The sequence below is a fragment of the Pogona vitticeps genome, chromosome 3 (genome assembly GCF_051106095.1).
Source record: "Pogona vitticeps strain Pit_001003342236 chromosome 3, PviZW2.1, whole genome shotgun sequence".
Taxonomy (NCBI): domain Eukaryota; kingdom Metazoa; phylum Chordata; class Lepidosauria; order Squamata; family Agamidae; genus Pogona; species Pogona vitticeps.
The window spans coordinates 33,949,109-33,968,620 of NC_135785.1; the positions used below are offsets into that span (position 1 = coordinate 33,949,109).

Below are 19,512 nucleotides of genomic sequence, written 5' to 3' on the forward strand. Positions count from 1 at the left end.
CCGAAGGTCACAATGTTCTAAAATCCCTTACTTTGTAGTCTGTCACAATTTTGATATCAGTCATTTACACTAATTCTTCCTGCACATTAGTACATTATAGAAACGCCTATTGATTAAATAATTCAGGTAATAATGAAATGTGGCCCATCCTGAATTTCTGAAAGCAATTAGATATTTCCATTACTTGCCAGAACTTAACTTAAATTGCATTCCTTGAAATAATGAAGAGGCACAAATTGATTTCTAGGTTTGGAGAGAGCCACCACTTGTTACACTCCACTGGCCCCTAGTGGTTCTCTTGTCACAATACAAGGTGTGCAGAGGAAAGAAGCATGATTAGAAATGTCCATGAGAAAGAGAATGAAACTTTGTTTCTAAAAATTGTTTAATGTTACTTCAAAGCTTTTCAAAAGTCAGTATCGTTCCTTGAATTTTATACGCTCTGCTAAGCATCAGTATCGATTTGTACGATCTACATCAGCAGGGGTTTTCTTTATCAGGCAAAACTATCTTAATGGAATTTATGGACCTATCTATGTTAAGCAAAATTACTTTAAAGAAAATGAGCTAGGAACTTTATCAACCCCTCAGCATGTCCTGAAAATATCAGCAAGTATAGTCAACATTTTGCAGAAAAATATGCAACACAGAGAATCATCTGATCCAGAATTACTTTGCCCCTTAAAATTCTTCCTTTGTCCTTCAACCCTGTGACCTAACTAGGGTTTCAATACTTCACTTTTTTCTGACAGAAATTGGCAGTAACCATAAGCTGTGCAGCAAGAGGTGATAGAACTCTTTTCATTAATTCACCTTGTACCTTGGCTCTAAGTAATACCTAGATAATTTTATTCTATTTTGAAAAGGCAACATGGACCTTGGAAATGTCGCCTTTTTTGGATGACACTTTATAGAATCCCCACCCCCACCCTGTTATGTTGATAGTGACTGGAGTATTCTAGCAATTTTGGTCCATAAAGTAACTTTTCTAACCTCTGAATTGGAAAATTGTGGATATTTAACAGAGTTGTACACAATGAAACAGGGTTTTTCTAAAGGAAATGGAACTAGCATCTAACTGCATGGCTCTGCCAGTTAGAGGGTTAATTAGAGTATATTATGGGTGGGATCAAACCAGGCCTGGATTTTTTTTTACATCTTAAATGGCATCTGAGGAAAAAAGAAAAGCAGCAGAAGAAAGAAAAGAAACAATCACCCACAAAAGAATTCTATACAATAATAACATCTATCTTATTTAGCTAGAAATAGTATCTTAACTTCTTGGTTTGATGTTGATACAAAGACTTGAAGTGGGAACAAAAAACGTAATTATGTGAATCTGAAAATATTGGTAATTACTCTGTTGGCAGAGATTAGCTGCAAATGGTCTAGTCAGCAAATCAGGAAAACAACTAGCAAAATCTTACTGTTTCACAATGTACATCTTAAAAGAGTTAGCCAGTTCCAAGAACTGTGTGCCACAGTGATCTTTTATCAAGAAATGCTAGGAGAATTGGAATCATGGCCAGGTTCAGATCTGAGTCCCTCACCAGCAAGATGTTCATAGCAATCAAGAGATCAGTGCTCCCATGATGATGATCCCACCTGGATATACTGTACCTGGTGGCAGAAGGTGGATTTGACAGGCCACATGCAATTTCAATTTCATGCAATGTTCGGGAGCAACAGTACATCAAACATCTCAAAGCAGTGTGGTTAGTCTAAAGGGGGCTGACAGTCTCCCAGAACTAGTATATTCTACCGGGGGGGGGGGATTTCTTTGGGCTTCTCTTGGATCTTGGACCCCAGCAATTGCCAAAAAGGGGTGATGATGCCAGAACTAGTCAAAGAAGAAATGCTCTCTACTGTCCCGGAATAGTTAACACACACAGCTAAATTCCCCCTTTTATTTATATTTTATCTGAGTGTGAGGTCTGCAGTTCATGGATTTCTGAGGTCCAGGTGCTTTCTACATCTAGATTTTCTTTTTTATTTTGAGGATTGCAAAACAGTCTGCAAACTGTAATTCTAGCTTATAAAAAGGGTGATTTAACTGACATGGAAAAATTACAGGTTCATCCTGACTGCTAAAGTAATGTATTTAATTACTGGCAGGCAGCCTGAATTATACTACTGACTGCTAGAAAATGAAGGTGCTAATTTCAATCTTGAAAGCCCTAATAGCAGAGAATTCTAGCCAGGTATTTTTAAAAATTGAAAATCTCTGTGTTTCTAACTTGAGTGTTAATCTACTTTGGTTGAAATCTGTTGGGGTCAGGATTCTAGGAGTGGGATGCGCCAGAATCAAAGCAGGCCAACCTAGAGCCAAAGTGGAAAAAGTGGGTAGAGTTTGCAACATAGGCAATGTATATATAATTACTTCGTGCCATTCCTTGGCCTTTGCTTTCCAGCCTGACTTTAATTGAAATGACTACAAGTGGATTCTGTTTATCTCTATTACTTCCATTTCATTTCTTGTATAGCAGTTAGTGTTTTTTTGTTTTAAACGTTTCTTTTATTAATTTTCCAATCTATCTACATTGTTTGTGCTTATCAGACATCGTGTTACATACTTGCTTACAATTATTTGTTTTTTACATCTCAGTGTCTTCTGGATTATCCCCCAAAATTCCGACCATCTTTCAAACCATTCATATACAGATTTTAGTATATAGTATAGCTACTATCATAATATTGCTCTCATATTATATAGAATTCTCAAGATCTTCTAATAACATTCTTATTGAAAGTAGTTCCAGATCCATGACCCAGCTTTGTATCTAGTTTAGTTTGCCTAAAATAAGAAATCACCATATTACATCATTACCCTAATTCAGGCTCCCTTATTCCAATTTAGTTCTCCTTTTGATATATAGAATATACCCTTTTACAGATCCAAATGATAAATATAAACATGTTTCCAATATTAAGGGGCCCTTCCTTGTTTTCCCTTTTTTCATTTTTCTAGGTAATTCCCTCTCTGGTTCCTCCTTTCCCATTCCCTGCTATATCTCTAAACATGCTGTCATCTTTCATGTCCTCTAAAACCATTTTGTAGATCTGATTTATGTCCACTGACTCTTTTTGTACTTGGTCTATCTTCGATGAGTCTTCCAGACTGTTTTTGGTTAATTTTGCTGTTTTTTCCCCTTTGTCTTCCTCTAGTACTGTCCTCTGGTCCAAGACTGATATTTCTCTTAGATTAACTTTCTCATGCTGCTGCTTGATTTGGCATACATCCTCTGTGATGCTCCCGTTTCCTTCCTCGTTGTTTCCAGTTGCTTGTGGACTATAGTCTTTCTGATGGTTGGATCCTTTGGCCTCTTCATAATGAGATGTCACAGCCAATAAAATTTGTTGGAGCATAAATTTGACTTCATTCCAAAATTCTCTTTGTGCCATTCTGTTTCTGCTGCCTAGATACTTATAAACAAATGTTCCAAATTTCCAGAATCATTTCAGGAGTTCCGCTTTAGCTATGTAGAGTTGAACCAAATTCGACCCAAGGAACAGTTTTTAGAAAGTCCACTTTAGGGTTAATTCCAGCCAAATACAAAGAGAAGTTCACGAGGCGATAAGCAGTGCTTCAGCCTTAAACCACCACAGAAGGTCCAAGGTCACCTCTTGGGAATTGTTCCAAACCCTTTAGATAGACAAAATAATATCCAGACTTCATTTGCAGGAAGGTCTCTTAAGCTTATAACGCCAGGTAGTAAATACTCTTAAAGTGTAATTTTAAAAAAAGTTACTTTCTTCAGCTATCCCTCTCACCAGATTTTCTGCCGCTTTAAAAAGTTACTGAGACAAGATAGCTATTCTTTTTTCCCATATATAGGAGTACGTAGACAATTAGTTGTAAAAGAATTCTCACCCGATGGAAAAACAACGATGCCAGGTGCTATTCCTTGCTTCTCTCCGCCAGCTGCCAGCGACTTGGAGGCTCGCTGAGGCTGCCTCTTTCTGCCCGTTTGGCTGTTTAGGGAGTTTCCTGGATCGAACCGGGGCGGCCGCCCCCCCCCCCCCGTGATCAACAGGCTTCCTCCCCCAGTTCACCACCCCTCCAGGGTGGTTCCGACCCCCACGGAGTCCCAAAACGGGTCAGAATTCAGCACAGGGGGACAGAGCTCTGTCCTCCTGCTGCTGTCTCGTCGCGACGTCAAGCCGGAAGTCCCATATAGCAGCTAGTGTTGTAGTGCCTTTTATTAGCTGTCTACTAAGCATTAGTTGATTTCTCTCAGATCTTGGCTTTTTCTGAACTTCTGCTGAAGCAGCAGATCCAGGATTAATCCTCTACATCAAGGGGAAAAAAAACACCACCTATTTTGGATTGTATAAGAAAGGAAGGTATTGCTCATTATGATAGTCAGATAAATCATGATGGATTTCCTGTAACTCTGAATGTAATCATATCTTATAATGGCTGAAATCCTGTTGCTTATTGTAGTCAATCATACCAGAGTTGGCCCATTGAATTGGTGAGGATTTGGTGAGTCAATTCCTCTGCAGCTTCCATGGATTCAAATGGGGCTGCTCTAGTTGCAACTTACTGTATTAAAGAAAATCACAACTACAGTGGTGCCTCGCAAGACAATTTTAATTTGTTCCGCGAAAATCATTGTCTTATGAAAAAATTGTCTTGCGAGGTTCCCTATGCATCAGTCTAAAAAAAGTCTTGCAAAGCATCGATCTAAAAAAACAACAACAAACATCTTGCAGAGCATCCGTCTAAAAAAACTCTTACGAAGCACGGTGATAGAAAAAAATATCTTGCGAGGCACCACAGTGATCGCAAAAATCAATCGTCTTGTGGGTTTTTCATCTTGCGAATCAATTGTCTAGCGAGCCACCACTGTACAGAAGGCACCTTTGAATCCATGGAGATTATGGACGAGTAGACTCACCAACTCCCTACAGATTCATTGGACCTACACTAATGTAACTTATTATGCTAGGCAACAGGTTTTCAGCAAACATTTCATTATTGTTTCTTTATAGACTGGCAGCAATAATATAAAAAGATTATTCAAATAGACTAACCCTACCATGTTAAATCCTCAAAGCTATCATAATAGTATGCTAGTAATTTTCACAGTTAAGCAGAAACTATACTAGAAATTATACTTGTAGAATTATACCAAAATTACACCAGATATCTCCTCTATTATCCATCTGTTTTACAGATTATCTCCCTCCCCCCATTCATCTGTGCATTGGAGTTAGATGGGACAGAACAGCTATAGAGTAAAAACAAATTCTTATGCATTTATGCCATGCATTTCTCCCTCAGCCCACATGATGGCAGAATAAAGTAAGAAATACCTGTTTAAAGTTTCTTTTTATGTTTGATCACAATCTGAACAAAAGCCTTGAGACGGGAAATACTGCAAGCAGGTGCTTTCACTGGACATGTACCCCCAGGGGCAGCCCAGCACTCAGTATAAAGCTTCAGCGCTCTTCCTCTTATCTTGCACATGGCCTGGGCCCTGGACAGGAATACTTCATATATTGCTTGGGGCCCTAGTGGGATGGAGAAGGTCAGTGGACTTTACAAGGTAGCACAGTGGGTTCAAGTGGCTCAACTATGGACTGGGGTGGTGGTGGTCCTCTGTCCACCTTTCCAATGGTGGCAGATAGTAGTTACAGCTCAATGGCCTTGCAGACTCTGCCTCCTAAGGAGCAGGCTTTGCTGCTAGGGACCATCTGCTTCCCACCACAGCAGAGAACATTGGAGGCATTCAAGAGAAATTTAGACAACCACCCAACATATATCCTTTGATTTGCATTGCTGCATTGAGCAGGCGGTTGGATTCATTGGCCTTATAGGCACCTTCCAACTTCATTATTCTACGGAAATAGCTTACTATACAGGGATACTGAGAAAGGAGATGAAGGCAAGGACCTAGCCCAGTTAACGACTTGGTTCCTTAATTTAGGCAGAGGTATTGGTGAAAATGCAGCCCTGGAAGGAGTTATCCCTGGTCCAGCACACCTATCTCATGTACAGAGCATATGTGGACTTTCTGGTAACATAAGGATGAAGCATTTTGTATAAGGGTGATAATTAATCCAGAGCTATGGTGGAGTGAACAGCAGCACTAGCCGTGGCTTTAGATTTTGGGACCAGCAAGGCTAATGCTAGGAGACAGATTGGACAGCAGCCACTTGACTAGGAAAGTTGGGCACGGAGACGTCACTTCCGCTCGGGGGGATGACCAGCTAGGAGCGAACCCTCCGTATCGCCTAGCAAGGTAAAAAACTATTAAAATGCATTTCTTTCTTTAGAAGAATGTTTTTTTTATCATAAATCCTTGGAGAGAAGGATAAGGAAGGCGTATCGCTGATTAAAAGCCTTAAGGACTATGTTTTTTTAAAGTTACGAACTACTTTCACTTTCATGGCCGATTAGCTACTGGCGTTTTCCAGCTGCCCTGCTCCTAACGAAAAGCCTGAAACAACAATAATTATTTTTAATTAGAACTCTCTATGTCAAGGAGGAGGGATAAAACTGCCAAAAACCCCTCAGATCGCAGTTTGGAAAGACTGACGACACAACCAACTGAAGACGATAGGATGGACGAGGTTACAAGGCTTATAAAATATCTGTCTTGTAAAATGTCTGAAGGCTTTGACAAAACAGAGCAAAGATCTAAGTCCATCAAAAGAAGCATTACTAAGCTTCAAGATCAAATTTCAGGGGTGTCACAGGAGTTAAAGGACATGAAGAGCAAAATTAGGGACCTTGGTGATACAGTTCAAGGAAATAAAGAAGAAATTGTGTCCATGGCAGATGGTTCAACTTTGCCTGCTCAGTTGGGAATTTGGAACCCATGATTTATGTACCAGAAAAATCCTCCAAATATGGGCACACGGGACTGGATGGCCAGCAGGAAGGTAGCCGGTCTCAACGAGAAGTCACCTGGGGTGGTACTTCCTGAAAGGGTCCTATCCCTATTCGGTAGGATAGATTACTGGGGTGATTCTGCCATTACCTCTACAGGATATTTGTTAGATTATTTTAGCTTTGGTTTTCCTAATTTTTTTCTGCTTTGTTCTGGAGGATCCTTTCTTGGATTATTTTTATTGTTGCCTGAACTGCCTGCCACCACCTACTGGATTCAGAGTAGGAATCAAGTAGAAGGAGAGACAGAAATATCTCTATCACCTAATAGTTTGCATGTACTTTTGTTTGTATTTTGGTCTTCATTTGCTTTCTTGTGGTTTTGGGGGGGGGCTGGAAGAGGGTGCTTTTTAAAATGTTGCTATTGTTTCCCTCTGTGTGGGCTTTCAGAGTGTTTTGAACTGTTTGCTTCAGTGTGTGTGGTTTTGGAGTATGAATTTTGTGACTGTGCCAATGTGGGTTGTATGGGTCCCTGCATAGATCTCGTGATGATTTTATTTTCTCTTGGAGTACATTGATTCTCTGTAACCTTGCCTCTGCTTTTTGGAGTAGATTTTGAGTATGGCTTTTCTAGTGCCAAAAACATGAATGGAAAACTCAAAAGTGGCTTTCCTTTCTATGAAAATATGAAAATGAAAAAGAACCTTCCTGATAAAATTCAAAAGAAAAGAAATACAAATATTTTCACCATGCATATCCGTAGTTGGATGTGGCAGATCTAAACAATGACATTATATTGTGTCCAAAATAGTCTTTTCAGTGAAGAAAAACTTCTTTTTCCTCAACTTCCTATTCCATCTTAGCTATTCAGCTGCACTTTTCCATCCTTATCGTGTGGCCAAAATTTCCGAGCTTTCTGCTTTTTATATGTTTTATATTTTTTGAGTTGTTAATCAAATAGCCTTAGTACTTCTTCATAGTTAACCCTTTCAATCCAAGAAAATTTTAATGCCTTCTATTTTTTAAAAAGTAAGGTGTCATACCTTTATCCTACATACTTTGTACAATCAAGTTTATTGGAAGAGGCAGAACCTCAACAAAACAACATTTCCATGTTTACCGCAAAGGTGAGAAGCACACATCATATTTTCCTGCAATTTTAAAATAATATGCCGTTTCCATTTCTGAAACTATTTACTGGAGAACAGTAGTAAAATTGGGTCCTGGAAGTGGCACTGTATCCCTTTTCAGTTCTTGTTTAATGCTTTTATCTTTCAGCAGCTCCAATGATAAAATTTAGTTATAGACTTCAGTATGTAATATAATCCTGGAAATTTTACTTCTCTGGAATATAACTCTCAGAATCCCCCAGATAGCAGTGATTCTGTGAGTTCTATCCCAATTAAGAAAACTTTTTTGTCTCCATCTCCCAGTTGCTGCCCGGGCCCAGTTCAAAATGCTTGTTTTGACATAAAAAGCCCTAAACGGCTTGGGCCCTGGATACCTGAAGGACCACCTCCTTCCATATGAGCCTACTCGGCAGTTAAGATCTAGCTAGGGGGCCCTTTTGAAAGAGTCATCCCTCAAGGAGGTAAGAGGGATGGCTTGTAGACAAAGGGCCTTCTCGGCAGCTGCCCCCAGACTATGAAATGCCCTCCCAACTGAAATTCGTCTGGCGCCGACGTTGATGATATTTCGGCGCCAGGTCAAAACCTTCCTGTTCCAGAAGGCTTTTAATTGAAATAACATTAACTGTGGGTCCTGATGATGGCAATTTTAATTGTATTTTAATTATATTTTAATCATTTTAGTTTTATTGTATTAAAGTTTAATTATTGCAAGCCACCCAGAGACCTCTGGATAGAGTGGGCAGCATATAAAGCCGTCTCTGGGCGGCTTGCAATAATTAAACTTTAATACAATAAAAATAAAATGATTAAAATACAATTAAAATACAATTAAAATTGCCATCATCAGGACCCACAGTTGATGTTATTTCAATTAAAAGCCTTCTGGAACAGGAAGGTTTTGACCTGGCGCCGAAATATCATCAACGTCGGCGCCAGACGAATTTCAGTTGGGAGGGCATTTCATAGTCTTATTTAATTAAGAGGGCATTTCATAGTCTTAATTAATTAATTAATTGATTGATTGATTGATTGATTGATTGATTGATTGATTAAATAAATAAATAAACAAACAAACAAACAAACAAACAAACAAATAAATAAATAAATAAATAAATAAATAAATAAATAAATAAATAAATAAATAAATAAATAAATAAATAAATAAATAAATAAATAAATAAATAAAGGAACTTAGGAAAGTTTCTCTGGAATGGATTCGATCTTCTTCTCCTCCTTTCCAGAGATTTCTCTTAGGAAAGAACATGACTTTCTTCGTGGCATGGTTAGGCAGCTGTGGGTACTGAAAATCTACACCTCAGTACATCCCAGGCTGATGTTACCTATTGCACCCCCCCCTGATCCTCAGACAAGTCAATGGGCAGTCTGAGATTACCAAGGGACTTACAGAGTCACACACTGGATGCATGATAAGGTTCTCTAAGGCTATTGATTTGGGAAGGGTAAGTTTTCTTCTTCAGGAGCTGTCCAACCCCATTTTGTCTTTCACGTGCTACCCATGGAACCAGCTGTGGGTATCTTCAGCTGCTGCTTTGATGGATCTTTGGGTCCTAATAGGTTTTAGTTAGCTATTCTTTTTTTTCTTAACTTCCTTTTCTTTCAAAAGTCAATAAGCTATTTCTGTACTTTCTGGATTTCTCTGTGCTTGATTTTTTTTCTTAAAAAATTGTATTGAACTAGAAACTGGAGATGGCTGAGTTCATTATATAGTCTGACGGCTACCATAACTCACAGACTGGACCGCTTAGCAAACAAGTTTGGAATTTAAAGGAGGTTCCAACAAGGAGCTCTGTCTTCTTTCGCATCTAAAAGTCTTAAGTCTGGGTTCCCACATGTTATTAAATACTCAATAAAATAATGGGAGTGGGTGGGAACAGCCTTCCTCTGAGCAATAGGGATAAAATGTTGCCACAAGGTAGAGTGAGGCAATCATCTGAAGTAACAGGTGCTGGAGTGTGGCAAGAGCAGACTTTTGTCTTAGAAGACAGAATGGTGGGCAACCTACCCTACACTCCTTGAACTGGAGCATTTTTCCTCAGCAGTGATAAAGAATGTTCTCCCATTGCCCCTGTTGAATTAAGATTTGCCTGCCACTCTGGGTAGTCTTTATATGCAAAAGCAGGAGGCACCATTATATTCTTTACCTCATGTAACAGATGTCTTTAACTGACCCTAGAAAGTTGTTAAGGAGTTGGTTTACCTTGCAAAACTGGCGATGGAGACTTACTGTATGTCACATTCTTCGTTTCTGGAAATGAAATGAGGTACTGAGTACCACATTTTACCAGATCTCTCTCTCTCTCTCCCTCTCTCTCTTTCTCTTGGAACAAGACAGATGAGGGCAAGGTAGGGAGGAGTTAACCAGTGTGGTGTAGGATAGAGTAACTGTCTAGGACTTAGGCAACCTGGGTTCAAATTCCCACCTGGGCACTGGTGGGGTGTATGTGAAATTTACAAAACCTTGAATATCTCACTTATCCTGAAAGCCCTGTTGGGGTCATCAGATATATCCCACTTGATGGCACATAATGTAACTTAAAGGGACAAGTGAAGTGTAGGCAAGTTAACAGTGTGGTTCACATGTTTCTGCTGAGGGTTCAAACAACTCAGGGTTTTATGAATATTAATAGGAATGTTTGAAAAGTCCAGCTGACCAGACGGACTGAGCCTGAGTAGTCACATATATTATTAGCAGCATGTGTTGTACATTAAAAAATTTCTCTTATACACTGCACTTGCTTGCGTAATACCTCTTGACTTCCATCTTAAGTGGCATGCCTATGTTGAAAAGCCACACCATTTCATGGACTTGGTCCTCAAGCTGACTGGCTTTCAGAGCGTCTTTTATGACTGCCTCCTTCCTGAGAGGATAAACAACCAGATAAGCAAGCAGAAACTCTTGTTGATTAAAAAAAGGCTTGGGTGGGCTAAATAAAAAACAAATAACAGTGGAAGAAAAGCAAGTGAATAATATTTTCATTTTCTTCCTGCCAGTTTATTTGCTAGGCTATATAAGTCAGCTTTAATGTAAAAAAATTGAAACTACACTTTGTGAATATGCAAGGAAGAAAGCTACTGAAGAATTATTAGCAAACACCAAACAAGACTGTGTTCTTCAACAAGGAATCTGAAGCATCTATACATATTAACTCACATATTGATATTTTCTCTTGCACTGCCTCTACAGCTCATTAGCCATCTGAGACAACTTTTATGAGATGCTACAATTTTATGCTTGTGCTCAACATATAACTTTGAACAGTATACGATAACAGTGACCATATGTATGTATCTTAAGATGGGTCCACAGGATAGAATTTGAGTTCTGTTCCTGAGCATCTTACAGTACAATCATCTCCATTTCAGAGCTCATTAAGTTGCTCTTGGTGTTGGCGTCCTCTCAATTATTTGCTGGTGGGTCTCAACATCTATCCTAAGGCTGCTGTCTCAAGGAGTGGCTCATGACTTTTAGGCTTCCATGGATTTCTCCAACCAAGAATCTCAGTGGGAGCTTTGTGAGAGCCATTAAACAGAGGTACTTGGAAAGGGAACTGTTTATGAGAATCCAGCTTCCATAAAAGGTTTGTCTACTTTATTAGCTGTGAACCCAGAGAAGAATGTGGGCATTGAAAGAGATGGATGGCTATGTGCCCTACTTTAGAGATGCCAGTTTAAAGGAACAGGCTTCTGTTCGGAGGTACCTATGTTTGAATATATATAAAATTTACCTCTACATTTGCATCTCTCTAAATAAATCAGCATATGTACAATTTATGCAAATCTGTGCCCTCTTTTATCCCTTTTCTTAGTTGCCCTACTTTTTGTACTACAATCCTCATTTTTCCCATCCATCCTGTATTTACTTTATTCCAGTCTTAGAGCATGCAATCTTTTCTTTCTCCCTTCCTGTTCCACTTCCCACACCACCTCTACTTAAAACCTTTGAGATCTTCCTTTGGTTTGTATCTGGATTTTTTTGGATATAGTTATTTACATAGAATATAATATTTGAAACATCTACCAAAAGAACCTTTAAAAATAGTTTCATATTGAGTCACATGAACACATTGCTTGTCTTTCTTTATTACTTTAGAAATGTATGTTGAAATGAACTGGGAACATCAATAATTTAAAGTGGCTGGCTGATTACAGGACAGAGCCAAAATGTTCCTTCTTTTATCTGCAGCTTTCTTTATCAAATAAAAAATGCCATGAACATTTAGAACAAAGTTTTATATTCAACAGTTTCCCCTTCCCAAAGGCATAATTTTACATTTGATTTTCATGATTTATTACATGTTCCTTCCTTGGACTCATAATTTATCACAACTTATTAATTATGGTACTTACATCTAATGGTTAAAAAAGAAAATTAAAAAAATCTCCAAGTTTCAGAGAACGCTTCCTTGATGTATAGGTACTCATAATATTAAGTCTAGAACATATGTTTCCTGTCATAATGCATGAATTATATATTGAGTAATTTTTCTCATCTCCTAGGTACATTTTAGATGGAAAAATAATCAATTTTATATTCACAAGTTGAAAAGGTATATTTTTAAGCTTCACAGAATGGATCTGATATAATTCACAAACAAGTAAACCAAGATTCATGGTATAAATCTCAATAAATCTTACAATTGTATTTTACACTGATTAAGTAGAAATTGAATCTGTAGGATTTGTGCGTCTTTCCTCAGAGGGTTTGGACATTTTGACTGTACTTGCCTGGATGTATTGGACCTACCTCCAGCTTGCTTCAGGAAAAGCAAGGGACAGTTAAACAACATGAAGGCGCCTTGCGCTACTTTGGACATCAACATCTTAAAGGCATGTGGAACAAGATGCAGAATAAATGAATGGAAGTTACTCTTTGATTGTTTAAGGACATAAGAATTCTCCTGCTGTATTTGATGAACCACATGGTCAAAGAGATGCTTCTAGGAAGCCCATAAGCAGAATATGAGCTCTCTCCTGATTATATTTTCTGCAACCTGCTATTCAGAGGCATGTTATATGTCACAACTAGTAGATTGTTCACACACGTTTCCATACTGCAGTTCACACATTTCATATTATTGTCCACACCCCAAGAACTTTCAAAATAAAACATAGATTGAGTAAAAATGTGAAGGGCTGAGGTGTGGAGGGAGAGAAATCAGGTGACTGGCAAATGAGCTGCAGATGTGACTCGAAGCTGATTTTTCTTCTCTGTAAGTGGCTTACCGTCATCAATGATAAAACAATCTCACATTAGTCTGTGAAGATTCTCAGTCATCCGGGTGAGGTTATCTGGAAGTTGAGTCATGGCAACTGGACTTCTTTCTTATTAGATGGGAAGTGAAGCCAATGTGGAGGATATTATCAAGAGTTTCCTACCAACTCTCCTCAGACTGAAGAAGTTACTTGGATGAGTAGTGAAACATTTCAACCTAATAAGAAAGAAGCCCAGTTGCTATGACTCAACTTCCAGATAATCTCATATTAGCCTATTGCATGCTGTTCCTCTTTTTCAGTCAGAGTTAGCCCTATCATTAGGCAGATGGCATTGGCTGCATAAAGCAACAAAATTTGGGGTTAAGGAGTAGCAACATTAGAAATGTAAGTACTACAAGATGCAAGTTAGTCTAATGCCTTCAGAGATGGGGGAAGACGTTATCCCATGACAAGTGCTGAAGTCAGATTTGACTTTCAGTCTGGTTAAATTCTGTATGCAGAATGAGGAGGTGCCATCTTGTTTTCGTCTCAGCAGCAAAATGTCCTTGGCTAGATTTGGTTTTGGTACCTTTTATGCAGCAGGTCCAAAACACAGTAGCCAGATTATTAACTGGGGCTAGTTACAATGATCACATAACCCCCCCCCCCTTTCACAGCAGATCTACTAGTTGCTGATCCATTTCTGTTTCTATCCTATAAAGCCCCAAATAGTTTGGGCCCAAGCTATCTTAAGGACCACATCCCCCATGATAAACCTGCTCGAGTGTTAAGATTATCAGAAGAGCCTTCACAGGTGCACTTGGTGTTACAACAGAGAGGGCCTTCCCCGTTGTTGTTCCCAGACTTTGGAACCTCCTCCCACAGGAGGCCAGGCTGGCCCCATCTTTGCTGTCTTTCTGCAAGCAGGTAAAGATCTTTCTCTTCAGGCAAGCTTTCTCTGAGTGATTGGCTGCCTGAGTGGGGTTTTTCAATGGATTGTTGTATCTTGCTGCTTTGAATATATTTTGGTGTTGCTTATATTTTTTCAGTCAGGTATTTGTTTGATTTTTTTTATGTATTTGTTTACTCACTATTGTTAGCTTTGGTGTTGTCTTTTAATGATGTAAGCCACATTGAGTCCTTTTAAGAAAAAAGGCAGAGTAAAAATATATTAAATAAATACAGTAAATAAATTAAAAAGAGCCATAACCCTAGTCAGATATATTCTAATTGTGCTTTCTCCATCTGCATTCCAACCTGCTTTTCTCTTTCTGGAGGAAATAAAACTGAATTCTTGTTAAACGACTTGTTTTGTGTGGCGTTCAGCACAGATCCACTTCTCTGCTCAGAGATTTTGAAATGTCATCTCTCTACTGGAGCTAGTCTTAATGGCTTATTCTGGTAGGCGATGCACCACAGGGAGCTCAGAACAGATCTTGGGAGATCCAAGTTGAAAAAGAGCCCACTTGACCATGATATTCATTGTGTGACTTTGAATAAATCATTGTCTCTCGGCCTGTTCTACCCCACAGAGTCATCAGGGGGATAAAGGGGGGAGAAGCAGAGCCATGTAAATAGCCTTGAGCTCATTGGAAGAAGGGCAACTAATTAAAAAACATCACGAAGCCAGCGGAGCTGCTGTTTCACTAAGAGTTTTTATATGGCATCCTCGCATCCAAATGACATACAGACCTGAAGTGATCTTATTTGGTCTGCAACAGCCCATTGTCAATTTGCCAGTATTGTGAAGTGGCTTAAGAGAGGATACTTTGGGATACTGACAAACTAAACCTTTCCACAGCACTGTGAAGGGGCCAAAGAAGTGATTTTTTTTCAAAAAAAAAAAAAAAGAAGAAGAAGGGTATTAAGGCAGTGCATAAAAGTTCAAAAGAGAAATAGAAAACTTCCTCCCGGAAGCAGAAGACACAAGGGAGCAGCAAGGGAGATAGATGTTTGTTTGCTTTCTCCTTTCTCTCTTTGGTTTTTCTATGAATTACCAAAAATATATCACTGCCAAGAACACAATCCAACAGCAGAGATTTTTGCTAAAGACTTCCTTCTTTCTCTTAGGGCTCTCGTGGCTTCCACACAATGAAAAGTATTATTAATGATCTGGGTAAGCCAGATGAAAGATGGAGGAAGTCTTTCATTACTAAAAATCTCCCTATGCTGGTAATGTGTAAAGGGGTCTCCACCAGAACCTGGGGCAGGTCATGTGCCCCTTCCCCATCATCCCAGGATAGTTCAGAAGAGATCTTAACTCTTATGCCCCTGGCAAGCAGCAGAGATGAGTGACAGCTATCTGCAGAGAAAGCAACTGATGAGGGGCACCTGTAGAGGGAAGAGGCAGAATAAAGGAGGAGAAAGAAGAGCTCTCAGGGCTTCTTTGAGAGGATCAGAGAGAGATGTGATGAAGGAAGAGACCTGAGGGGAGACTATAAAGGCTTGTGGACTCCCAGTTCTGCTCCTTGGAAGAGGTGGAAAACAAATAGGAGAAGGAATCTCAAGCAGAAATTCCTGAGCCCTGCCAGTCGACAGAAGAAAGGTCCATGGGTGAGGGGCTCCTATGACAGAACTGCCAAAGTCCTCAGTGCCACCTTTGCTACCTTGGTGACCAAGCCATCCTGTGGGAGCAGTGATGCCTACTTCAACCCAGCTGCAGCACTGGCAGAGAAAGCACCAGCACGATTGGTAGAGGAACATAGGAGTGCCCTCTACTTGCCTCTACAGTACTGGCCATCATTAGGAGGACTTTGGTGGGGACTGGGAGTCATCCTCCCCTCCTGTTTTACAAGGGCCCCTGTGGTCTCAACAGAGACTCCTCTTAAAAGCAAAAGTAAAGTGTGCTGTTTATATACTGTTCCATAGTGCTTAAAGCTCTCCCTGGGTATTTTGCTATTTAATTATGCAAGCTACATATTGCCTGCCCCTCCAGCAAGCTGGGTATTCAATTTACCCATCTTAGGAGGATGGAAGCTTGAACTGGCTACCTAAGCCCAGAACTGAACACATGTTGTGAGCAGAGTCTTCACTGCAGTATTGCAATTTAACCACTGTGCCATGAGGCTCCAAAAGAGCGTTCTCGGGGAGTGGGGTTCACTGAGGTACTTAAAGCTTCAGGTTCTCTTCCTGTGTGCCCATCGGGGAAAATAAAGCCAGTTGCTGATTATTCTTACAACATGGAGCCTATGGAGTTATTACCAGCTGTCGGCACCACCAGTGGTGGGACTGACAATGTTCACATAATGTTATCACTTTTCATCAGGCATAGCTTTTGCAAAAGAATTTCCACATACAATTGAAAAATAAAGCCCTGTCTGTAGAATATAAAGAAACATCTCAAGTCTCTTCAACTTTGCTAGCACAAAACATTCTTTACTTTACGGTCTGTACACCAGAAGCGTCTTGATCTGTTTATATTTATCAGGATAGTTACTCTTTTATTCCATGTTGCTAAATATGCAAAAGAGAAAGGAAATAAAAGTTGGAGAGAAAAGCAGCCTTTAAAAAAATTGTGTATACTATAATTTACCATTGAAAAGCATTCCTTACCTTTCAAATTTACAGATTGTTAGAGCAAAATGAGTGCGAATTTCCCTGACAAAATTGTACAAAAGAAAATGAAAAATGCTATTTATACCTCATGGTCACGTGGTTATTTCTTTATGCTCTAATTATTTTTTTAATATATACATTCTGGTTGCTGGGCAGCTACTGTTGTCACGTGCCATCAAATCAGCTCCAACTTACGGTGACCCTAAGAATGAGTGATCTCCAAAATTCTTGTCCTCATATTTGGTCTTCCTCTTTTTTCTGCTCCCTTCAAACATTCCCAGCATTGTTGTCTTTTCCAGATAATATTGCCTTCTTGTGATGTGCCCTCAAGGAGGACTGCCTCAGTTCCATCGCTTTTGCATCCAGAGATAATTCAGGCTTGATATGCTCTAGGCTCCACTTGTTTGTCTTTCTGCAAGTTGAGGATAGTCACAAAACTCTTCTACAGCACTATATTTCAAACAAATCAATGTTTTTTTCCTGTCAAGAGCGGGGAGTAAAACTTTCACTTTTATTTCCAAACATGGAGCGATACAGTCTTCATTATTGAGTTTCCCTCTATAAAAGTCCCAAGTCATGTGACAAGGTAATTTCTTTCTCCTGCTGCCTTGCTGCATGTTATCTGTGCTTTGATAGGGTTAAAAAACATTCCTTGACATTCAAAGAAAGACCTTTCACATTCTTTGATGGGTATATATTCCAGTATCGACCCAACTTTTTTCAGCGCCCTTCTCCCTATCCTCCCAGCCAAGTAATGATCGGACCGTATATTTAATCCCTCTGAACCACACATTGCATGATGGAGAATGAAGGTTCAAGACAGGAATGATGTTTGCACTTGAAATATTGCCCTAAATCTTGTTCTTTAGCTATGCCGGTGAAAGTGCAGTGCTGTAAACTGCAGCCATAAATTGTGGTAAGTTAACATCCCACTTGTTGTATCCCTCTTTGCCCTCCAGTTATGTGAATGTGTACGTGATTAGGAATACAAGCAGCATTGCAGGTAGGAATATTTATGCCATTACTGGCATAACTAACAAGCAGGTTTCTTGCCGTAGCCTTACAGGATCATACAACAGATATTTGAGCAAATACGGTTAAGTTGTGTTTTGCAGGTAATGATCTAAAAATTGTCCTGAAGAGACAAAGTGAACATGGTGGGGGGGGGGCGTTGTCAATGGGAACACATCACCCTAGTGTGCTGTCTTTTTATAGTAAGAGAATTCTGGACATAGGGAAGTATTCAGAGAGTGAATCTGCCTCACACAGTTTGCTATCACTTTAGCCATGGCTCCATGATGTAGAATCCTGAGATCCACATTTTGGTGAGGTATTTAGAATTGTTGCTGTAGTTCTGGAGGGGGCACTACAGCTCTCTAGGAAAGTATGTCACAATCAGGTGCCCTGGTGGTATTTCAGATACTATTAAATAGTCAGAAATTCTTAAGATCCAAAGAGAGATGAGGCCAGGTTTCTTATATGTTGCATTCTTGATATAAAGGCATGAAAAAGAGGGATGGATTGTGCTTCTCCTAGCTATAGAATACTGCCACTATTCTGGACTCCATAGATTTAACAAGAATCATTGCTATAGTTGTACAGAGAAAAAGCACTGAATTATTCCATACTTGTACCTTATTATGTTGCTTGAATTTTGTTTTGCATTTCTTTAGTATGTACTGCTAAAGAAAGGAAGACAAGCTGGGTCTCAAAGTGTCCCCTACTTAAATAATTACTGCACACTGGTACACTCTGATATTCTTCTTAGAAGTAGCATTTGGGCTAGAGATGTCTGAATCTATAATGCTTTTCTATTCTCCTTGGAAATAGCATTTTAGCTAGAGGCATCTAACTGTATTATGCTTCTCCCAAGTTTACGCCTTCTGAATAACAAGGCACATTTTGAGAGAACCCCAAACTGCTATGGTACAAATTTACTATAGTGCTATAGTATATTTGTAACTCATTCTGTCTGAACGTCTTGAATCTCTGTTGGTGCACTAAAATCTATATTCCAAAGGCATATTTCAATGACACTTAACAGAGCAGAACAAAACATTGAGTTCAGTAAACGTTTGCCTTTTGAGATTGGAAAAGGGTATTTGTGTAAATGCCTCCCCCACCTGTGCAGTATCTTCTCCGCATGCCTAATCTCACAGTGTTTGCAAGACTGATCATGTAACCAGTTGTAACCTTCAGAGGAGGGCTGTCTGATTGGGCATGTATGCAGTTATCCCACATTCTGAATGGGATATTGGCAAAACATTTTATTCACACTGACGTTTTCACAAGGACAATTTATTCTAACCAAATATGTTTGTTGATGTTGTTTAGTCGTTTAGTCGACTCTTCGTGACCCCATGGACCAGAGCATGGCAGGCCCTCCTGTCTTCCACTGCCTCCCGGAGTTGGGTCAAATTCATGTTGGTAGCTTCGATGACACTGTCCAACCATCTCATCCTATGTCGTCCCCTTCTCCTCTTGCCTTCACACTTTCCTAACATCAGCATCTTTTCCAGGGAGTCTTCTCTTCTCATCAGATGTCCACAGTATTGGAGCCTCAGCTTCAGGACCTCTCCTTCCAGTGAGCACTCAGGGTTGATTTCCTTTAGAATGGATAGGTTTGTTCTCCTTGCAGTCCGGGGAATTCCTCCTCCAGCACCAGAATGCAAAAGCATCAATTCTTCGGCGGTCAGCCTTCTTTATGGTCCAGCTCTCACTTCTGTGCATCACTACAGGAAAAACCATAGCTTTGACTATTTGGACTTTTGCTGG

General features: G+C 39.6%; 1 long non-coding RNA gene across 1 annotated transcript in view; it reads left to right on the forward strand.

The window, feature by feature from the left end:
* Window positions 1-6,182: 6,182 nt before the first annotated feature.
* The window catches only part of LOC144587815 (uncharacterized), a 28,265-nt gene continuing 14,935 nt past the window's right edge, over window positions 6,183-19,512 (forward strand). Inside the window, exon 1 of the long non-coding RNA XR_013542979.1 lies at window positions 6,183-6,248. This is a non-coding gene — a long non-coding RNA (uncharacterized LOC144587815). The remainder of the gene's footprint in view (window positions 6,249-19,512) is intronic.